Raw genomic sequence first — 23,876 nt, forward strand, 5'->3', positions numbered from 1 at the left:
GTTAGTTAGATTACTTGTTGGTTATTACTGCATTGTCGGAACTAGAAGCACAAGCATTTCGCTACACTCCCATTAACATCTGCTAACCATGTGTATGTGACAAATAAAATTGGATTTGATTTGTTCAATTGCAAATGTGCCGACTCTGGTCTTGGCATGGGTGCTCTAGCCAACAGCTCACAGATACAAGTGGGGGTAGGCTAATCTACATAATGAGATTATTATGGATAAAGCAAGATTTTTTTTTTCTCAAACTGCAGTCAAGCATCAATCATCATGTCACCAGAATAAGATCCTCGTCACCAGAATGATTTTCACCACCCTGTGAAGTTCATCATAATTTATTTAATCTTTAGCCTAATAAACTGCATGCTTTCACGAGTTGTAGTGGGAGGACCACACACCATATCATAGCATGACTCCAAGTTGTCTTTGATATGATGATTATTATATCAATATTTACGCATAAAGATTTTTCCACTGCCATGTCTCGCATAATTAATTTTACCGATCCAACAAGATCCCATCGTGTTGAACGAACAAATTGAGTCGCATTTTATAAAATTGTACTGAAACTTCCTGTTTCCATCAGCGGTCGTGATTTTTTTTTTTTTATATGGTATGACGTGACTCGCATAAAATCTGTGGATGGAAATGTGGTTTATGTCAGTTGATGTTAAATGTAAATCGTCAGACATTTGACAAATGTCAAAACAACTTTGGGAGTATATGGTACAGCATACATATTCTATGTGATGCAGGGTAGACCGATCATCCATTTCCATCTGTTTATCCTATATATCCATTGTTTTACAGTAAGGGACAGTGGTGGAAAGTACCCAATTTTCCTACTTGAGTAAAAGTAAAACGTTAATAGAAAACGACTCAAGTGAAAGTCACCCAGTAAAATACTTGAGTGAATTTAAAAGTATTTGGTTTTAAATATACTTCAGTATCAAAACTAGAAGTACAAATAATTTCAGATTCCTTATATGAAGCATACCGGGCGGTACGGTTTTCTTGGTATTTTTATTTACAGATATCCAGGGGTTTACTCCAACACTCAGACATCATTTACAAACAAAGCATTTGTGTTTAGTGAGTCCGCCAGATCAGATGCAGTAGGGATGACCACGTTTTTTTTCGCTTGATAAGTGAGTGAATTGGGCTAGTTTCTTGTCCTGCTAAGCATTCAAAATGTAACAAGTACATTAGGGTGTCAGGGAAAATGTATGGAGTAGAAATGACATTTATTTTCTTTAGGAATGTAATAGAGTAAAAGTTGTCAAAAATATAAATAGTAAAATACAGATACACCCAAAAATCTACTTATGTTAAACTAATTTATAGTACTACTTATGTACTTTACACCACTGGTAAGGGATGATTCGATGGCATGGATATGTTGGGTCATATTGGCTGCCAGGGTATCTAGTCAGTTTCCAAACCCACAAAAGGTTAGTGCTCGCTGGGGGCATGCTCATTTGGGAATACTGTGCACCTTAATGTGCTGTAGACTATCCCTACAACTGCCTTCTGGCATTTAGATGGATCATCATGGATCTATGTTGTGGGCAAACGCATGTACACACACACACACACACACTGAGAACCAGCCAAGTGCTGCTATCTACAGATGGTGGATGGTAGACAGGTGTCTAATTGTGAGATGTTGCTCTCAACAGTAAAGTCCATTGTAGTGAACCGAACAAAGAGCAGAGCAAAAGATTAGAGTTAAAACGCCACAATTAGTGTCTGCGCTGAGGACGTGTATCTGAGTGTACCAGTTAATGGCAGATTACCCACTCTCGCCATCCCATAATGAATGCCTCGGCTGACAAGTGGGTTTGGATTAGGTCATTGCCTTACTCACACGCTCCAGAAATAGCCAAATAGTTTTTTCCAAGCTAGCGCTGCCAACAGCTCGCCAATTTCAGCCCAAACCAGATTTTCTACCATCGCCATTATCATTCACAATTCAGCATATGGTGTGGGAAGTCTGATGTATGTGGTGCCATAGAAATATAATCTATTCATTCTATTTGTGTGTGTTCTGTGTTCATCAAGAGAAGGACTTAAGATACCGGTTGCTTCAGAGGGGTGAAACTTGAAGACTGGGATCAAGTTAGTTGTTTGAGTTTTTGGGTCTTTCTGAATTAGTGCTAGTCTGATAAGCCAGGTTTCACATAATGGTGAATGACAGGGGTGGGTATAAATGACCAAAGGTTTATTTGTTGCCCTGTAGGTATACATTGTCCAACTCCAATGTGATGATGTTGATGAGAGAGCAGCAGTCTCCTACCTACCTCCCTTATCTCTTAAGCGCCTTGTGTGACCTTTTGAATATATGCTGCTTGCAAAAAAATGTATTCAAGGAATGTCTCAAGTACCTGGCCTGTTGAACAGGTCTGTACTTCCTATGAAAATGTACTCTTTCTCTGGCGCTTAATCATTTTCTTAAAAATAGAGCGCTATTATGGGAGGAATGGTGGAGTGACACGAAGCCTTTTTAAACATTGAAATTAATGTGGCCTTTTTTACACAGAACTCTGTTAATTGGGTTTTACTGTATTCTTAAACATGCATCATTACTGGCAATGTAGCAATATCAAGTAAACAGAGTTGTGGACTCGAGTCTGACTCAAGTCACACATTTAATTACCTGGGACTCGACTTGACAGAATATAAATTCACTTGACTTGGAGACTCGGGACTTGACTTTGACTTGAGACGGATGACTTGAAATTATCTGGCCAGGTTTTGTAATGTTTTGTCACTAATTTTGTGGCACTGAGTCTACTTGGATTACCTTACATGCCGCCAGAGATCGTAGCCACAGCATCGCCCAAACCTGCAACAGATTGCCTAGTGAAACACACACTGCACTCAGATTGGACAAGCAAACTGTCAATCAACACAGGTCAGGTGAGCTAGTGAACAGATTGCTGATTTGCTGTACAGCTATAGGATGGTGTGCAGCGCAAACATCACATTTTAGAGGGAGAGGATTGCCATGATAAATAAATGTGCGTCTCCAAAATTGGTGCTCAAGAATATGAACTGTTTACTTTGCAAGCTCACCAGCAATGGGGTAACAGTTACTAGCATAGGCCTACTGGTCTTTTGGTATGTAACAATTTCTTGAAATGTATAATTTACTTTGTAATTTGTTGTTAAAATGAATTATTACTGTGGTGAAGACACACCATAGGGGCGGAGAGTACTTTTTTTTTCTCTTGTTGAAAAGTTTGCTGTTGCTTTCACACATCTAAATGCATAGGCCATACTTGGTAAATCTATATTCCATCTATTACTACAATAATTGTTAGCATTTTGTCATTCCATCCCGTACCGTTTATCGGAACACGTAGACATTTCCGTTTAGTGTTTGGTAGGCCTACGATACATTTTCATTTTATAGCAAACCATTTTTATTTTACCTGAAATTTGCATGGTCCTCTACTTTGACAATTAATCCACAGACAAAAGGGTAAACCAAGTTAGTTTCTAGTAATCTCTCCTCCTTCAGTCTTTCTTTGAACTTTATATGATGGTTTGCAACCAACTTTAGGGTGCATTACCACCACCAACTGGACTGGAGTGTGGACCTCAGTTCATCTTTCATTCACCCATGTGGGTATATGCTCCTAAAAACCAATGAGGAGATGGGAGAGGCGGGACTTGCAACGCGTCAAATAGAACTAAGATCTATTTTACCGCCTGGCTACGCAGACACTCATTGATGCACGAGAGCAGTTTGGATTAAGTTGTTGAATAACGTCTGTGTACATTTTATTATGCAGCGCACGTAATGCGAACGGTGTGGTCAATATGTTACCCTCTGAGTGGGCACGATATGTATAGTGCACATGAATGTTCACAAAGACTAATGAGGTAGAAGTTCTGTTTATTGAACTCAATGTCTGGTTTCCTTCATATTTCCCTTTCCTGGGTTATGTCGTAGTTCACTGTCTGTTTCCGTGTTCAAAACATCTGAAAACTGGGAACTCAGAAATCTCTGACTTTAGTGTGTTCGTAACAACTGGGAACTTGGGAAAAATCGCTTTTGAACGGTCATCCAACTCGAAATTCCAACTCAGGCCACTTTCTAATGCTACGACCTGAAGATCACTGACGTCATGATTTGACCTCGTGTTTTTCAGAGTTCCCAGTTGTTTTGAATGCTGCGTAATTCCTGTCTGTCATTTTTGTTGTGCATAATAGGAGCGTGCGCGCCTCCAGTACACACAGAAATAGGCTACGTGGCCTACGCTCCATGCTTTGGAGTCAGAATGTTGAATAACAGAAAATGATAATTCTACTTTAATATTTTGTATGATATGGCGCTTTCACCTTATTGGATCACCAAGACCTGTGAATAAATCCACTCTGAGTACATCAACCTGCTTTGCCTTCTGCTGATTTCATGCCCTTATGAACGCTACCATATTTTAGAATTACAAAGGCTAACAAAGCTACAGTGCATTCGGAAAGTATTCAGACCCCTCGTCCTTTTCCACATTTTGTTAAGTTACAGCCTTATTCTAAAAAAAAAAACATTTATTCACCAATCTACACGAAATACCCCATAATGACAAAGCAAAAACAGGCTTTTGGAAATGTTTGCAAATGTTTTAAAAATAAACTGAAATATCACATTTACCTAAGTATTCAGACCCTTTACTCAGTACTTTGTTGAAGCACCTTTGACAGCGATTACATTCTCGAGTCTTCTTGGGTATGACGCTACAAGCTTGGCACACCTGTATTTGGGGAGGTTCTCACTTTCTTATCTGCAGATCCTCTCAAGCTCTGTCATGTTGGATGGGATTTTCAGATCTCTCGAGAGATTTTGGGGTTCAAGTCCGGACTCTGGCTGGGCCACTCAAGGACATTCAGAGACTTGTCCCCGAAGCCACTCCTGCGTTTTCTTGGCTGTGTGCTTAGAGTTGTTGTCCTTTTGGAAGGGGAACCTTTGCCCCAGTCTGAGGTCCTGAGCCCTCTGGAGCAGGTTTTCATCAAGGATCTCTCTGTACTTCGCTCAGTTAATCTTTCCCTAAATCCTGACTAGTCTCCCAGTCGCTGCCACTGAAAAACATCCCCACAGCATGATGCTGCTGCCACCACCATGCTTCACCATAGGGATGGTGCCAGGTTTCTTCCAGACATGACACTTGGCATTCAGGCCAAAGAGTTCAATCTTGGTTTCATCAGACCAGCGAGTCCTTAAAGTGCCTTTTGGCAAACTCCAAGCGGTCTCTCATGTGCCTTTACTGAGGAGTAGCTTCCATCTGGCCACTCTGCCATAAAGGCCTGATTGGTGGAGTGCTGCAGAGATGGGAGAACCTTCCAGAAGGACAACCATCTCCTCAGAGGAACTCTGGAGCTCTGTCAGAGTGACCCTCAGGTTCTTGGTCACCTCCCTGACCAAGGCCCTTCTCCCCCGATTTCTCAGTTTGGCCGGGTGGCCAGCTCTAGGAAGAGGCTTGGTGGTTCCAAACTTCTTCCATTTAAGAATGATGGTGACCATTGTGTTCATGGGGACCTTTTAATGCTGCAGAAATGTTTTAGTACCCTTCCCCAGATCTGTGCCTCCACACAATCCTGTCTCGGAGCTCTACAGACAATTCCTTCGAGCTCATTGCTTGGTTTTTGCTCTGACATGCACTGTCAACTGTGGGACCTTGTAGACAGGCATGTGCCTTTCCAAATCATGTCCCATCAATTGAATTTACCACAGGTGGACTCCAAGTTGTAGAAACATCTTAGGTATGATCAATGGAAACGGGATGCACCGGAGCTCAATTTCGAGTTTCATAGCAAAGGGTCTGAATACTTATGCAAGTAAGTTATTTCTGTTTTTTATTTTTATTACATTTGCAAAAATGTCAATTTTTTTGTTTTCTCATGGAGTACTGTGTGTAGGTTGAGGATTTTAAAAAACAACAACATTTAATCCATTTTAGAATGATGTAACGTGGGAAAAGGTAAGGGGTCTGAATACTTTCCGAATGCACTGTTCATTAGGCACCAAACGGAAGAAAACAGAGCTGTTTACATTCTTTTACTCTTAGGAGGGTAAATCTGGAGGTAGGCTATTCTCGTACGCTACCTACGCACAGTAGGTGGTATGAGAAAGTGGTACGAGACATGTGAAATTTGCAGCTTAACACTTCGGTAATATCCCATTTGGGCACACACTGGTTGAATCAATATTGTAATTTCAATAAAATTGCGTTGAACCAGTGTTGAATTGATGTCTGTGCTCAGTGAGATTTGTATCCGCATGTATTTTTTTTGATAACTCTCCTTAAATGGTAGTGTTAACTCTTAGTGTGGAGACGAGGGACCTACATAGGAGTAAGTCCTATGTTTCATGAAGTGCTTTTTAAGTCCTTCCTTACAATACCATATCCAAATGAAAATGTGTCATAAACCTGGAAAATAAAACAACTGAATTATTCATTGTACTTTGAATAATGTTTTGTACCCAGTTTAGGAGGAATTTGTTACATCACTGGCAGAACAAAGTAGATTTGCCTGCCAATGTAAGTGTTTTTTATATATATATTTTTTTTAAAGATATGATTCATATAATGGAACACATTCGGTTTGTGTGTGTGTGTGAGAATATTATTTGTTCTACAACATACAATTTAAGCTAGGGAAGTCATAGAGAATTTGTTTATTATACCCAGTGATCGCTCTGGAAATAATGTATCCATTATTTAAAAGCCATACTGTTGATATGGTCTCAGAGTTTGTGAAAGAGTGTGGGAAGGATAACTGGAGTGGAGTCAAATTTGTTCCACCCTGTTTATGCAGTTAAAGTATGGGATAGACGGACCGAAGAGGGGAGACAGAGGGAGCGACAGCAATTGAAAATAGACAGTTGAGGTCAAGGACTGCATTTTATCGCTCAGATAAAGGCATTGTGTGATGTGTTTGAACCCGGCCATCAGGCATTTGAGAGGGAGAAAAAGAGGGTGTTTGAAATATAGAGAAAGCTGAGGATGTCTTTCTTCTTTTACTCTAGGTAAAGGGGCAGTGGGTTTGAGGTCTAATACTCCCGAATACAAATACTCCCTATGCAGGTGACAGTGTGATGACAAAATGAATGAGATAAAGAGGGGGAGAAAGATGGAGTTATGAAGAAGGCTAGCTCCATGGCCTTACCTCACTGTGGTGCGCTTGATTGGACTTCAGTCCCACCTATCTATAATCAGCTGGGGTCCACTCCGCTAGGCCACTGCTCAACACTGTAACAAGCCCCCGTGGAACCAGGCCGAGGGCTAGTAAAGGAAAATGTACAGTGTAAGTCAGTCTAGCAGTGTGTTACAGAGCGTTTCCCCATATCACTCTCTGTTCAGCCACTGTATGTCCAACACAGGATGCTCTGCCCTAATAAGACTTTGCTTTGCTGCAGACTTAACAATACAAAGTCCACAAACTTTACTATTCAGAGAAGCTATCCATATCTCTGCTCCAAGATGGCTCCGGAACCACAACAATGAGGTCCTTGATCCCATTCCAGTCAGATTCCACTGTTCGATTAGTCTTTGCATTGAAAAGGGTATATCTGCATACCTACATATGAATAGTAATACCCCAGAGATACTTCGGGTATTTTGATGGGTGTTTCTAACTAGCATTAGCGCAATGACGAAGTCTATGGGTATTTGCTAGCATGCTAGTAGATACCTATAGACTTCCAGTCATTGCGCTAGTTAGCATTGGCTCACGAAACTACCTCTAACATCCATCATACTGGACACAGACATACAAATTGTATCCACTAGTTCATCTGACTCTAGAGAAGTAGATAAAGGTCCTCTGCCAAAATCTCAAAGTATCCCTTTAAAGGTGCAATATGCAGAAATCACTCCATTTCCTGGTTGCTAAAATTCTAATTTATATTGCCTAATTTATATTGACATTGTGTCTAGCTAGCTAAGCAGACTAGTATCACAGATTTCTGGCTAGCCTGTATCTAGTGGTTCTTATGTTGTGTAACAGCGCAATAGGTCCAGCTATGTACATGTCATTTGGTTGAGACAAATTAGTTTAGAAAATAATTCTTTGCTCTGTGTATATGTGGTGTGTAGTTGGTTGACTTAGCTATTTAGCAAGCTGAGATCTGTGCTCAAGATGGCTAATGTTAGCTATGTTGCTAATAATGTTTTTGAGGAGAACAGGCTAGCTCCCTGTAGCATCAAGACTAGAGGGGATGGGGAAGAACATTAAATGTGCAGTTGCTTCATCTGGCTGACGCAGTGCCCAGATGAGATGAGCTACCTGCTACAGAGAAAGAATCTGAGAGATCTCACTTTTTTTATAAAAAAAAAAAAATCTTGATTAACCTCTGTCAATGTTGAACCAATGCAATGTTATTCATTTTATTGGTTTGCTATATGAGCTGCTTTTTTTCAACCAACTAGCTAGCTATAATATCAGAAACGTTTTCAGGTAAAGCGTGGATAGCGCTACAGTGGTTATTCCTCTAAAAGTTAGAGTTTATGCCGCAACCATTTGTGGTAGATGGTGGCATTCTTCTGTCATTTCACCACACTATCACAAGGGAGAGTTAGAATGCTGATCTATCGGTAGTCTAAACTGGCAATTATTGGAGGAGTTTTCAGTCTGAGTCTCTCCTCTGGCGCTAGAGTCCTGCATCAGGCAACAACAACAAAAACTGTTGGTTAGTTCTGAAGCTAACAAGAGAACTTGGGTAAATAGAATGGGGTATCTCACTTGACATGTGTACTGACAAATATGATAATTTTTCTTATATATAGGCACGGAGGGCTTTTGGTTTCTCTCCCTCTAAAAACATAAATAATTATAAATAACCAACTGGCTTTATAGCCAATAGCCCGGCTCCTGTGGTTGTGAAAATCCCCCCCAACTCGCTTTTTATTTTTTTTATTTTTTTACCTTTTATTTAACTAGGCAAGTCAGTTAAGAACAAATTCTTATTTTCAATGACAGCCTAGGAACAGTGGGTTAACTGCCTGTTCAGGGGCAGAATGACAGATTTGTACCTTGTCAGCTCGGGGGTTTGAACTTGCAACCTTCCGGTTACTAGTCCAACGCTCTAACCACTAGGCCACCCTGCCGCCCCATTTGATGCTTAAGTATCTGTTGTTCAACATCTTTATGCTTTCGTTAATAAAATAATGATAAATACTTTCAAAATGCAAATGTTTATTTCAACTACTGTACAGTACATCTCAGCTACATTTTAGTTGCACTTTCCCTCAGCTCCATGACCTTGAGTAAAACCTTGCTGAGATCAATGTATGTGTTGTGTTGTATCGTCAGTTTCTCAAGTTACAGATGAATTTTTCAGAATAAAGTAGGCTAATGAAGGCAACAAATTTTGCTTACTGAAACACCCAACGTCATCCAATTGTTATAGGATTTGAAGCAATAGCCTACCCTCGTGTGGTCAACTATTTCAGCACCGTTTCGGACTGGTCTTGATAAATCAATAAAAAATATATTTTCAATTAATCTCTGTTTGGGTATTGGTTAGCCTACAATTAGGGTGTGGAAATGTTAGTATTATTTTGCTCTTAGTAGCCTACTCCCGAACGGTCACGTTGTACAGCGCCTGACTGTTGACTTTTTTTTGGAATAGAAACACCAAATTAATTAAGCTACGTTTCTTAAAATCAATCCCATATACTATGTTCTTACAAAAAAGGTTTTAAATTCTCTAGTACAGCCAATACAAAAAATTCAAAAGTCAAATGGTTCTCAAAGATGCCCTCTGGTGGTCAAACTAGCATTAATGGCAACAATGGCTGACACTTAAATAACGTGAAGCAACTTTTAAAGGAAGAACCACTGTACCTATCTGTAATAATTGTATTATTTTAAACCACCTAATGCACATCTATCTGTGTTACATTGCAAAGTATGTTTTAATGTATTTGTACTGCATTGTTCTCTGTCTCAAATTTTACAAATCATCAGCATGAAGGATACTGATTTCTGTTTGAATTGTCATTCAAATAATGTTGTGTCTCTATCATATATGCTAAGCACACGTCTGGCTCTGCTTGCCGCACAGCCACTGCCTCAGTGGTTGAGTAAGCTCCTTCATGGCTGGCCCTGTCCAGGGGTGACATTGGACAGGGCCACAGTGTCTCCCAACTCCCCTGTTTCAGTCCCCAGTAATTATTCTGCAATAGCTTGTGCCAGGGGTCTAGGGTCAACTTGTCTCATCTGGACCAGTATTCACAAAGAGTTCACACAGAGTGCTGATCTAGGATCAGTTTTTAATTTTAGATCCTAAAATGATTTTGCCTGGTGCAACCTGACCCTAGATCAGCACTTCTACTTATGTGCCCTATTTCCATATATGATTTACCTCAGTGTGTTACCTAAAAGGCTCAGACTTTTCTCTTTCCATCTACGTGGTCTGAACCGTGTCTCACTAAACCATGGTGTCTCACTAAACCATGGCTCTAGCGGACCTGCTCTCACTTGCAGTCAAAGTCAGGCCGCTGGTACTTTTCAGCCTGCATTTACCTAACAATGGCTAACTGTGAACTTGAACATCTTCCCACAAAGCAGCTGTTTTGATTTATGCAGAGGTTGATGATTCTGCTCTTCACAAGTCCTCACTGCCAGCACTAGCTATGGAAACGATTTCCCCAGTATAACACAAGGGTGTATACGCTGGGGTAACACTGTTAGTCAAAAAGCAGCATTGGATGCTTTGTGAATATTGGCCCTGGGGTAATGTGAGATCTTAGGCATGCTCCCATTGACAAGGAGGGGGGCATCCTGCCCTTCGGTTACATCGTCATCCAGCTCTTCTTAATTCTCAACAGCATCTGGTAAGAACAAGGGTCCAGTGCTGCTTTTCGACTCATACACTAGTGTAACTCTGTTTAGACCCATATGTTATACTAGGGAAATAGTTTCCGTAGCTAAGGCTGGCACCGAGGACTTGTGAAGAGCAGAATCAACAACTTCGGCATAATCCAGATTTGATTTAAACAGCTGTTTTGTGAGAAGATATTAAAGTTCACTTTTAGCCATTGTTATGTAAACGCCAGCTGAAAAGTACCACTGGCTTGACTTTGGCCCAAGTGACAGCAGGTCTGCTGGAGCCATGGCCCAGTGACACACGGGTGCCAGCCTGCATAGATGGAAACAAAAAAGTCTGAGCCTCTTGGGTAGAACTCCAGTTAAATCCTGGATGGAAATGTGCCACGAGTAGGAGTGCTGATCTAGGGTCAGGTTCCACCAGTCAATATGATATACAATTAAACACTGATCCTAGATCAGCACTCCTACTCTAAGACACTTTGTGAATACGGGTCTGGATAAGAGAAGTTGACCCGACAGCATGGCCCTGTCCAATGTCACCTCTGGACACAGCCAGCCAGGAAGGAGCTTACCCAACCACTCTGAGGCAGTGGCTGTGTAGCTAGCAGAGGTGTGCTTAGCAGATATGAAACAGAGGCACAACATTATATGAATGACAATTCAGTCCACATGACAGAATTCAGTGTTCTTCATGCTGATGATTTGAGACAGATAGCAATGTAGTACAAATGTATTAAAACATACTATGGAATGAAACACGGATACAGATGATGTGCATGAGTTTGTCAAACAGGTAGGCCTACCATGTTTTTGAATAGGAAGAATTAGGCTCTGATTCTATGATTAGGCCCATACAAGATGTTCATGCGTGCATGCACATAGAGTACCCGTCAAAAGTTTGTACACACCTACTCATTCAAGGTTTTTCTTTATTTTTACTATTTGCTACATTGTGGATTGATAGTGAAGACATCAAAACTATGAAATAACACATATGGAATAATGTAGTAACCAATGTTAAACAAATCAAAATATATTTAAGGTTCTTCAAAGTAGCCACCCTTTGCCTTGATGACTGCTTTGCACACTCTTGGAATTCTCTCAACAAGCTTCGTGAGGAAGTCACCTTGAATGCATTTCAATTAACAAGTGTGCCTAGTGAAGTGGTGGAATTTATATGGTTCTTAATGCGTTTGAGCCAATCAGTTGTGTTGTGACAAGGTAGTGGTGGTATACAGAAGATAACCCTATTTGGTAAAAGACCACGTCCATAGTATGGCAAATGCAGATAAGCAGAGAAACGTCAGTCCATCATTACTTTAAGACATGAAAGCCAGTCAATGTGGAAAATTTCAAGGACTTTGAAAGTTTCTTCAAGTGCAGTCGCAAAAACCGTGAAGCCACAGCTCTCATGAGGACCACCATAGGAAATGAAGACTCAGTTGCCTCTGCTGCAGAGGATAAGTCCATTAGTTACCAGCCTCAGAAATTGCAGCCAAAATAAATGCTTCAGAGTTCAAGTAACAGATGCATCTCAACATCGACTGTTCAGAAGAGACTGTGTGAATCAGGCCTTCATGGTCGAATTGCTGCAAAGAAACCACCACTAAAGGACACCAATAAAAATACTAAACACTATCAGTGGACATTAAACTGGTGGAAGTCTGTCCTTTGGTCTGATTAGTCCAAATTTGAGTTTTTTGGTTCCAACCTCCTTGTCTTTGTGAGACACAGAGTAGGTGAATGGATGATCTCCGCATGTGTGGTTCCTACCGTGAAGCATGGAGGAGGTGTGATTATGTGGGGGTGCTTTGCTGGTGACATTGTCTGTGATTTATTTAGAATTCAAGGCACACTTAACCAGCATGGCTACCACAGCATTCTGCAGCGACACACAGTCCCACTAAGCACAAACCAGATGGGATGATCATTTTGTTTTTCAATGGGACAATGACACAACACACCTCCAGGCTGTGTAAGGGCTGTTTGACCAAGAAGGAGAGTGATGGAGTGCTTTAAGAGTCATCTTAAAAATTACTCTGTGATAGAATTATTGCGAGTTTATGATCAATTCTTACCTTTTCAAAGACAAGTTGACTTGTCTGGCCATCCTGGCAGCAAAAGCATGCACTGCTTCTTGGAAGTTGATTTTGTAATGCACGGCTCTCCCATCTTGTGGTGCTAAAGGATTTCACTGTGAAATTGTTTCATGCTATCTTTCACGTTCCCTTTCAGCACATCCCAGCGGTGTGTAGGTCTGGATAAAAATGTGTTAACTCAGCCACCGCCAAGGTGTTTTAAACTCAGCCGTTAACTCAGCCGCCAAGCAACACGATGCTGCATCAGAGAGAACCAGGTTCAGCGAGTGCGCGCAGCATTGGCTGAAAAAAGGCCCTCGGATTGATATCCTACAGCAGCAGCACCAATGTCATCGGGTCCCAGATAGTAGGTTTTCTGCTGGCATTGTTTGGATGTGTGGCTTGGCCTGGTGCAACCAACTGTTCTTGTCCACCCAGAGAGCTGTCATCATCAGTGGAAGTGGATTTTAAAAAAATATATATTTCACCTTTATTTAACCAGGTAGGCTAGTTGAGAACAAGTTCTCATTTGCAACTGCGACCTGGCCAAGATAAAGCATAGCAGTGTGAACAGACAGCACAGAGTTACACATGGAGTAAACAATTAACAAGTCAATAACACAGTAGAAAAAAAGGAAGTCTATATACATTGTGTGCAAAAGGCATGAGGAGGTAGGCGGCTAATTACAATTTTGCAGATTAACACTGGAGTGATAAATGATCAGATGGTCATGTACAGGTAGAGATATTGGTGTGCAAAAGAGCAGAAAAGTAGGTAGGTAAAAATGGGTGGGCTATTTACCGATAGACTATGTAAAGCTGCAGCGTTCGGTTAGCTGCTCAGATAGCAGATGTTTGAAGTTGGTGAGGGAGATAAAAGTCTCCAACTTCAGCGATTTTTGCAATTCGTTCCAGTCACAGGCAGCAGAGAACTGGAAAGAAAGGCGGCCAAATGAGGTGTTGGCTTTAGGGATGATCAGTGAGATACACCTGCTGGAGCGCGTGCTACGGATGGGTGTTGCCATCGTGACCAGTGAACTGAGATAAGGCGGAGCTTTACCTAGCATGGACTTGTAGATGACCTGGAGCCAGTGGGTCTGGCGACGAATATGTAGCGAGGGCCAGCCGACTAGAGCATACAAGTCGCAGTGGTGGGTGGTATAAGGTGCTTTAGTGACAAAACGGATGGCACTGTGATAAACTGCATCCAGTTTGCTGAGTAGAGTGTTGGAAGCAATTTTGTAGATGACATCGTCGAGGATCGGTAGGATAGTCATTTTTACTAGGGTAAGTTTGGCGGCGTGAGTGAAGGAGGCTTTGTTGCGGAATAGAAAGCCGACTCTTCATTTGATTTTCGATTGGAGATGTTTGATATGATTCTGGAAGGAGAGTTTACAGTCTAGCCAGACACCTAGGTACTTATAAATGTCCACAAATTCAAGGTCGGAACCATACATGCTGGTCAGGTGTGCGGGTGCAGGCAGCGAACGGTTGAAAAGCATGCATTTGGTTTTACTAGCGTTTAAGAGCAGTTGGAGGCTGGCTCGGACTCCTCCGGTTCGCTGCGAGAACCATTGTACGGTGGCTCGTCCGTCTTGGTGATTGAACGGCCTGTCCTCGGAGTCATGTTGTTCTTCACACTGGCTGATGAACTTTACTGCATGCAGCGAATCACTTTGGTTTAGAGATTGTGCCTCTTTTCTCATTAGTTAAAAAATATATATATTCGCTTCCTGATTTAGTTTTTGTCTCTTAGACATGGTAGCTAATTTGGTTGCAAATCTCTATAGCTTACTATTAGCAGATATTATTTCCACTAGTAGCTAGCTAATGTTAACAGGCTATGCTAGGCTTCTGCCTTAATCAATAATCATCTTCCTCACACATAAACATTAAAAAAACAATACAATAGTTTAATTGGTAGATTTATTTTTATTAATGTTTCATAATTGGATAATCTCATAAAAACACACACAACCATAGCTACCAAGGATAATGGGAAGGAACATCGGGTGAAGCGGGAATGGGGTGATGGTGGGAACTGCAGCAACAGCTATGAGCTGGCGGCTGGGGCGCCGCTGGCGGTGTAGTAGCCGATCAGAAGCGCCGGAGGGCGGCAGCCAATTTCCAAAATGCCGCCCCAAATTCAAATGCCGCCATAAGCAATTGCCTAGTCTTGCCTAATTGGAGGGCCGGCCCTGAGATGGACATTTTCAGAAAAAGCAGTTCACATAGCAAGCCAATATTAATGAATATCATTGTATTGGTTCGACATTGAAATCTCACTAGCTAATCAAGATAAAAAGGTGAGATCTCTGATTCGATCTCTGTAGCAAGTAACTCTGTCTCATCTCGTCTGGGCACTGCTTCAGCCAGATGAAGCAACTGCACATCTCACGTTCTTGCCATCCCCTCTTGTCTTGATTCTACAGGGAGCTAGTCTGTTCTCCTCAAAACATTATTAGCAAGCTAGCTAACGTTGATCTCAGCTTGCTAACTAGACACTTTTCTAAATTAATGTTAGACTCAACCAAATGACAAGTACATAGCTAGACCTATTGCTCTGTTACACAACGTAAGAACCACTAGATAGACTAGCCTGAAAGCTCTAATGCTAGCTAGCTAGCTGGAAACGCTCACTTTAATTCTTCCCTTTGTCTTCCTCACTAATGCCTTGTTGTAGCTTTCAAATTCTGTCAATATCATTGAGCTAGATAGTCATTTTTACAAATTCTATCCATATTTAGCACCGCGTGCTTCTAGACCGGAACCCTATGAAACGTGAAAACACCTCGATTGGTCAGAAGAAAATGCCCTGTCCACTAGAGCTCGCATATTTCTCTGCTGCTTTCTTGCAGATTTTTTATATTTTTTAAATGTGGACTCGCGTGTATTGTGTTGGGAAGAAAATTACAATCATCACTTTGAAATGAAAATTTGGGGCTAAATTCAATCCATCCAACATTGCTGTATTGACGCAGTAGCTATTTTTCCACTGGTCAAATTAACTCAGATTGGTTTTGGGAACTGTATAAAAACCTCCTACTACCACTGTAACCCCTCTCACAGGTATGCTTTCACTTTTAAGATTCAGAAGTGTGTGGGCACGGGATGAATATTGTGAATAAAGGGTTTAAAAAAATCCCCTTGTGGGATTCGAACTCACAACCTATGAACTATAACCCAATTTGTTTAGAGGATTGGGCCACCATCAGTCATAGCAGTGAAGGGGGGGAATGGAGTGTGTTGCAATGATCACCATTGTCATCTATTTATTGTTATGATAACGTTGCTACGAATATAAATGTAGATAATCAACACAAGCCTGCATGTTTTTTTTGTTGTTGTGTAAAACACAAACATTAAGCAAAATTGTTGAACTTGGTGATGTGGAAATGTGCCTTAATGCCTTTTTTAATTTGATGTAACGTCAGTAAGGCGTTAAGGCGCGCTGTCACCTGCTTTCATAGTAAGTCTTGAGGCGGTACCGCCCAGCACATCTAGAAGTGTATTACCAAACCCCTCCCTTGAAATAACGTAGAGGCACCTCTACATCCCAATTTCAATGGTAGAGTTGAACCACTATGTGCAAAAAGAGCTAGATTTACTACTAATATATATATATCGCTTTTGTAACGAACTGTCAAAGTACAGACCAGAATTGACGTATTTCACTAAGCCTAAAACATCTGGTTTGAGATGAAAGTTACTCTTTAGGAAAACAAACTTTGCAGTACAATACCTGCTGCTCGCCACATGAGACAGAATGGGAAACCACTGAATTTTTATTTTTTTATTTTACCTTTATTTAACCAGGTAGGCAAGTTGAGAACAAGTTCTCATTTACAATTGCGACCTGGCCAAGATAAAGCAAAGCAGTTCGACAGATACAACGACAGAGTTACACATGGAGTAAAACAAACATACAGTATAAACAAGTCTATATACAATGTGAGCAAATGAGGTGAGAAGGGAGGTAAAGGCAAAAAAGGCCATGGTGGCAAAGTAAATACAATATAGCAAGTAAAACACTGGAATGGTAGTTTTGCAATGGAAGAATGTGCAAAGTAGAAATAAAAATAATGGGGTGCAAAGGAGCAAAATAAATAAATAAATTTAAATTAAATACAGTTGGGAAAGAGGTAGTTGTTTGGGCTAAATTATAGGTGGGCTATGTACAGGTGCAGTAATCTGTGAGCTGCTCTGACAGTTGGTGCTTAAAGCTAGTGAGGGAGATAAGTGTTTCCAGTTTCAGAGATTTTTGTAGTTCGTTCCAGTCATTGGCAGCAGAGAACTGGAAGGAGAGGCGGCCAAGGAAAGAATTGGTTTTGGGGGTGACTAGAGAGATATACCTGCTGGAGCGTGTGCTACAGGTGGGAGATGCTATGGTGACCAGCGAGCTGAGATAAGGGGGACTTTACCTAGCAGGGTCTTGTAGATGACATGGAGCCAGTAGGTTTGGCGACGAGTATGAAGCGAGGGCCAGCCAACGAGAGCGTACAGGTCGCAATGGTGGGTAGTATATGGGGCTTTGGTGACAAAACGGATTGCACTGTGATAGACTGCATCCAATTTGTTGAGTAGGGTATTGGAGGCTATTTTGTAAATGACATCGCCAAAGTCGAGGATTGGTAGGATGGTCAGTTTCACAAGGGTATGTTTGGCAGCATGAGTGAAGGATGCTTTGTTGCGAAATAGGAAGCCAATTCTAGATTTAACTTTGGATTGGAGATGTTTGATATGGGTCTGGAAGGAGAGTTTACAGTCTAACCAGACACCTAAGTATTTGTAGTTGTCCACGTATTCTAAGTCAGAGCCGTCCAGAGTAGTGATGTTGGACAGGCGGAGGTAGCGATCGGTTGAAGAGCATGCTTTTAGTTTTACTTGTATTTAAGAGCAATTGGAGGCCACGGAAGGAGAGTTGTATGGCATTGAAGCTTGCCTGGAGGGTTGTTAACACAGTGTCCAAAGAAGGGCCGGAAGTATACAGAATGATGTCGTCTGCGTAGAGGTGGATCAGAGACTCACCAGCAGCAAGAGCGACCTCATTGATGTATACAGAGAAGAGAGTCGGTCCAAGAATTGAACCCTGTGGCACCCCCATAGAGACTGCCAGAGGTCCGGACAGCAGACCCTCCGATTTGACACACTGAACTCTATCAGAGAAGTAGTTGGTGAACCAGGCGAGGCAATCATTTGAGAAACCAAGGCTGTCGAGTCTGCCGATGAGGATGTGGTGATTGACAGAGTCGAAAGCCTTGGCCAGATCAATGAATACGGCTGCACAGTAATGTTTCTTATCGATGGCGGTTAAGATATCGTTTAGGACCTTGAGCGTGGCTGAGGTGCACCCATGACCAGCTCTGAAACCAGATTGCATAGCAGAGAAGGTATGGTGAGATTTGAAATGGTCGGTAATCTGTTTGTTGACTTGGCTTTCGAAGACCTTAGAAAGGCACAGTAGGATAGATATAGGTCGGTAGCAGTTTGGGTCAAGAGTGTCCCCCCCTTTGAAGAGGGGGATGACTACAGCTGCTTTCCAATCTTTGGGAATCTCAGACGACACGAAAGAGAGGTTGAATAGGCTAGTAATAGGGGTGGCAACAATTTCGGCAGATAATTTTAGAAAGAAAGGGTCCAGATTGTCTAGCCCGGCTGATTTGTAGGGGTCCAGATTTTGCAGCTCTTTCAGAACATCAGCTGAATGGATTTGGGAGAAGGAGAAATGGGGAAGGCTTGGGCGAGTTGCTGTTGGGGGTGCAGTGCTGTTGACTGGGGTAGGAGTAGCCAGGTGGAAAGCATGGCCAGCCGTAGAAAAATGCTTTTGAAATTCTCAATTATGGTGGATTTATCAGTGGTGACAGTGTTTCCTATCTTCAGTGCAGTGGGCAGCTGGGAGGAGGTGTTCTTATTCTCCATGGACTTTACAGTGTCCCAGAACTTTTTTGAGTTAGTGTTGCAGGAAGCAAATTTCTGCTTGAAAAAGCTAGCCTTGGCTTTTCTAACTGCCTGTGTATAATGGTTTCTAGCTTCCCTGAACAGCTGCATATCACGGGGGCTGTTTGATGCTAATGCAGAACGCCATAGGATGTTTTTGTGTTGGTTCATTCATAATATGAATGAGACATATTTGTATCCCGCTTTATTCCACAGAAAAAGCACCAATATACATAGAATAAACAAATGTTTGCTCATTTGCGGTAATTTTTTGACATTTTCAATGGTTGCCCGAAAATGGCGCTCTACGAGCTGCTCATTGAACATCATTCAGCACTAGGTCACAGCGTGAGAGAGATTAGGCATGGTGGTTTGACGGTGAGTAGCTTGCCACAGCCATTAAGTAAATAGTGAAAAGTACACTTCACCAAGCAAGCAGCCCTGTCCTCATCACATTCTCACTTAGTTAACGTTAACTGGCTAGCTAGCCAGCAAGGTAGTTAGCTTCGCTAGCTAGCAATCTGTGCTCCTTATGTGCCAACACTGAACTGGCGCCAAAGTGAACACTCGACCATGATACAAAAAGAGCACTGTTTGGACATATAGCTAGTGTGCTTATTTAGTTTGTTCCAAAATATGCAATCTGCAAAAAGCAGTTGGCGCAGATCTATTATTGAGGCCATGTGCTTGCATTCAGGATGAGACAAGTAGCTAGCTAGCATTGCACCTAATATTATCGGCATATTTAAGAAATATATTACTTTCAACAGTGTTATCTTGTGATCAAGCCATCAACGGGTTAGCAATTAGCATGTTTTGACATTTCAGTGGAAATACTACTATCAGCTTTTTGATAAGCGGTTTAGAAAAAATATATTTCAGAGGTAAAAAGTTGGATATTAAATGTGTGGTCTGTCATGCAGTCGAATTTGACAATATACAGCGTTTCCCACAAAATGTGTATATATATATATAACTTTTTTCAAAACCTAACATGCATAAATGATTTAAACCTCTAACTGCTAGAGTGTCCGAAGTTATTCCGATGTTGGGCGGAAATTAGCTAGCATAATTAGAACATGTGACTTAAAGGAGTGTGGCAAGCATTTGCCTGCATAAATATTTTCAGTCATCAACACTTCATTTGAAGTTAAAATGTATAGCCAATACATTTTGTGTTGAATAACAGTGTAATGTACAGTAAATATGGGTTCTGTAAGAAAACATTGTCGTAATGAACCGCTAGCTTGTCATAGCATACTCTCATGGTCTGTGCTATGTGGAATCCTTGGGACGTTCGTAACGTTACCCCATTTTAAGTTTACTTTTTAAAATAGTTAAGGTTAGGTAAGGGTTAAGTTTAGTGTAGGCGTTAAGTTTAGAGTTTAGGGTAAGGGTTTCTGGTTCATCCCAAGGATCCCGCATCGCACTGACCCTCTCATTGCAAGGTTGCCATAAAGTCTTTGTTTACACAGTTTACACAGTGGCGGAGCATGGGTAAAATCACTGGGGAAGCCAAGCCATAAAAAAGCCATAGTACAAGCTATTTGTTCATATGCCTTGACACCGTGATATACAGGCCTAAGGTGGAGACAATAAGAAGACACAGTGGCAGAATAAATTCAACCACACATGTGTTTCATTACAAAACTGGAGAGAAACATCTGTCTGGTGAAGTCCACAAAACATTTTGCATGTAACAAACAGTTGCTTGACCATGCTGGAGGTCAAGTAAGGTAATGTTTCCAACACTTTCAGACTACTAAACAACTATTGCTTAGTCTCATACAGTGACAAATAAAAGATACCAAAAACAATTTAGTCCAATCAACATAAGTTCAAGTACGGAGAATTAAGTAGAACCACAAGTCCAAATCCGTATCTCCATCCATGCCAAATTTAGGAAAGGGACAATTTTTTTCTAGCTAGCCACCGGTGGACAAAGACACAACGAGATGCAACAATTCACGTTTTTTTCTGTTAATGACATTTGACTTCTGATATGTCATTGGTCTGAATCCAAACTGGCTTCCCTTGACAGTTTCTTTTTTTTTGTGCGCCAGGACCATTCACAGCTGAATTCACACTCTGTTTGCCCCAACGCTGATTGGCTGTTATTTTATTTTATTTTTTTATCAAGGGAGGTCAAATGCTCGCTGGCTTCCCTTGAATTCAATGCTATGGACGGCAACAATGTCATACTCTTTTTGGCCAGACAGCATCAGATACATATGCTACACATACTGAGACAGAGGGGTGTTGTTTCGTTAGCCTGGATGCTTTCTCCAGTGGGGTACATTCAGCCTCTTGCAAATTGAATGAAATGTATGAAACACAGATAGACGAAATACATTATTTTGTATGTTTCTTTTGTTTTTCTTGGTCAATTTTTTTGGAGAAGCCTGGCTTCCCTTGGCATTCATGTGAATACACGCCACTGTGTTTACATGACCTTTGGCTGTTTTGAAAACTGTAGGAGATCTACTCAAGGCAAATGCTGACACCTGTTATGAACGCCATGTTACTGCATTTCAATGCTTATGCTTATTTGTGAGCAGTGCAGATTTACTTTGAGACAAAGTTTAATTCATTCAGCCAACCAACCCTTGTGGTGGTTTAGCACAAAGACTTTTGGATATTTCTTATCCACTACCACAGAAAGACACATCTTTAAGTTGTACCTAAGAAGGTGCACTAAACTTGAACTGTCATATTTATAGAGGATGTAGTTTATTTTTGGTGTATATCCTGTAAACCACAAATAAAATGTTTTAAATAATGATATTATTGAAATCATCATTTAGAGTACACTATACTGTACATGCAAAAGTATGTGGACACCCCTTCAAATTAGTGACATTCTAGACGGTTCTGTGCTTCCAACTTGGTGGCAACAGTTTGGGGAAGGCCCTTTCCTGTTTCAGCTTGGCAGTGCCCCTGTGCACAGAGGTCCATACAGAAATGGTGTGGAAGAACTTGACTGGCCTGCAGAGCCCTGACCTCAACACCTTTGGGATGTACTGGAACGCTGACTGTGAGCCGGGCCTAATCATGTATATGTATTTTAATCATTTGGAGCTCAATTTATGTAAAAATAGAGGTGACTTTTGACTCCCTAAAATTGGTATTGAACCCCAAAATCACATATCGGTCGGGATCTATTCTAGACCATGCGTTAGATATAGCTGGCTGTAATTAGTGGGAGTTGGGTTCCTGTGGAACAGGAAATCTGTGGCTTCTCCCTCTGTGCCTCCTAGGATGATGAATAATCTGGTCGAACCATGAGCTACACTGGCTCAGGCTCTCCGTGATAATGCTATGAGGTAATAAGCCACAGTCTCTGCAGCCACTGACAAACTGTAAAATGTCATCACAGAAGATCAGCGCAGCGCCACGATTGTGATAGTCGTAGGTAGGCATAGCTAAATGATTGCAGATGTAAAGCATGCAGGTGTTAATGGGCATTCTGATTTCATGTCTTTGTAAAAATAAAAAAATAAAAAATGGTAAGTGTATTCAATATCTTGTTTTATTCAGCCAACTGCAATGTGACCTCTTACTTAGTTCTGGACTAAATATATTGCCAGTCTCTTGTCTGTAATCTGTCGGTATTCCGTTTCTATCTCCAATAGTCCAATATTTTTAGTTAAAGGCTCTGCCAGATGCTGAGATACTGTGCCGGGCTGGCTGTGTGATGAATGAAAACCTGAAGATATGCATCAAACCTTTGAATAAAGCAATGCGGCTCAGCGGGATGTGAAACAATGGCTCATTCCAGGTGGCGGTGTGCTGAGGGAGTGAGGGGAATTGGATAAGACAGGAAGGTCGCCTGGCTGCCTAGCTGTTAGCATTGGACTTGGCAGCTCTCTGCCATGGAAGCGCTGACAGGCAGGAGTGCCTGTCACAGCGCGTAAGTGGCTCCCTGCGCAGACATTCACAGTAGAGCACCTTTTCTTTATCCACAGTGCTTCTGGTATGGTCCAGCCCCCAGGGCTGCATCCCCTATAGCCCTAGCCCCCATACCTAGTCCATGCCCCAGCCCTCATACTTGACCCCAGCCCCAGACCTTATACCAAGCCCTCAACTCCACATCTTGGCCGAGCCCCCAGCCTTATTCCCATACCCACAGCTACCTAGCCCCTCTATCCCCATCCTTAGCCCCATACTTAACATCCACAGCCCCCTGGACCCCCTGGCCAGAGATTAGAGCTTTATGGCGGTCCAGGTATCACTCCCTTCAGTCGCAATGGGAAGACCTGATTAGAGAGCGGGGGAGGCTGGTAGTGGCACCGTGGGAACAGACAACCCTCTGGGAAGTGGGGAACAGATTTGTCCTCTGCTGTTTAGGGAGTGGGAGGCTTCATCCAGAGTGAGCTGTGACTACTGTTGTTCCTTAGCAATAGCTTTCTGTTTATTCAATCATGGTAGTGGTTGATTTAATATTGGGAAACAGCAAAGTGGAAATAATAAAGTCATATTTATAGAGCCTTACCTTGACCTTTTTGGTTTTTGTTGGATGTTTATGCAGCAGAGCAGTTATTTTGACTGTCATGGAGAAATGTTTTCCTCTTAACTATTTGAGATGACTTAAGGTCAGAAGGATTCAACTGTTCAGTATATCCAGTATTTTAAATCCTAGTCCTACCTTTTGTATATTGACTCTTCAGATTAACTTTAGACTCATGCGGGAATGGGGATGGAGAAATCGTTTTAGATGCAACGAGGGTATGTACTGGAGTTGTGCATCTTACATTACTTCAGGAAGTCTACTCTCAACAGCCCACTTCAATGCCCATGGTACTTAGCGTTAGAACTAAGGCTACGGAAACCCACTAAGGCTACTTTGTCCCAATACATAACGTCCTTCACTTGGCCTTGCTTTTGATCTTGCTTCACGTGTAATGGAAATCTAAGTTATCCAGAACGGAAAACTCCTCTTATTTCTACAGCCACACTGTGTCCTTAAAACATACCTCTGCTGTTTTGGATTGAAATGTTCCAGGGTGGATGTTAACTGTA

At 41.6% G+C, this 23,876-nt stretch overlaps 1 protein-coding gene across 1 annotated transcript in view; it reads left to right on the forward strand.

Annotated features, from left to right (window-relative positions):
- The window catches only part of LOC112252994 (heparan sulfate glucosamine 3-O-sulfotransferase 1-like), an 80,746-nt gene that overhangs the window by 52,692 nt on the left and 4,178 nt on the right, over positions 1–23,876 (forward strand). The window lies entirely within an intron of this gene.

The sequence above is a fragment of the Oncorhynchus tshawytscha genome, linkage group LG01 (assembly GCF_018296145.1).
Source record: "Oncorhynchus tshawytscha isolate Ot180627B linkage group LG01, Otsh_v2.0, whole genome shotgun sequence".
Classification (NCBI taxonomy): Eukaryota; Metazoa; Chordata; class Actinopteri; order Salmoniformes; family Salmonidae; genus Oncorhynchus; species Oncorhynchus tshawytscha.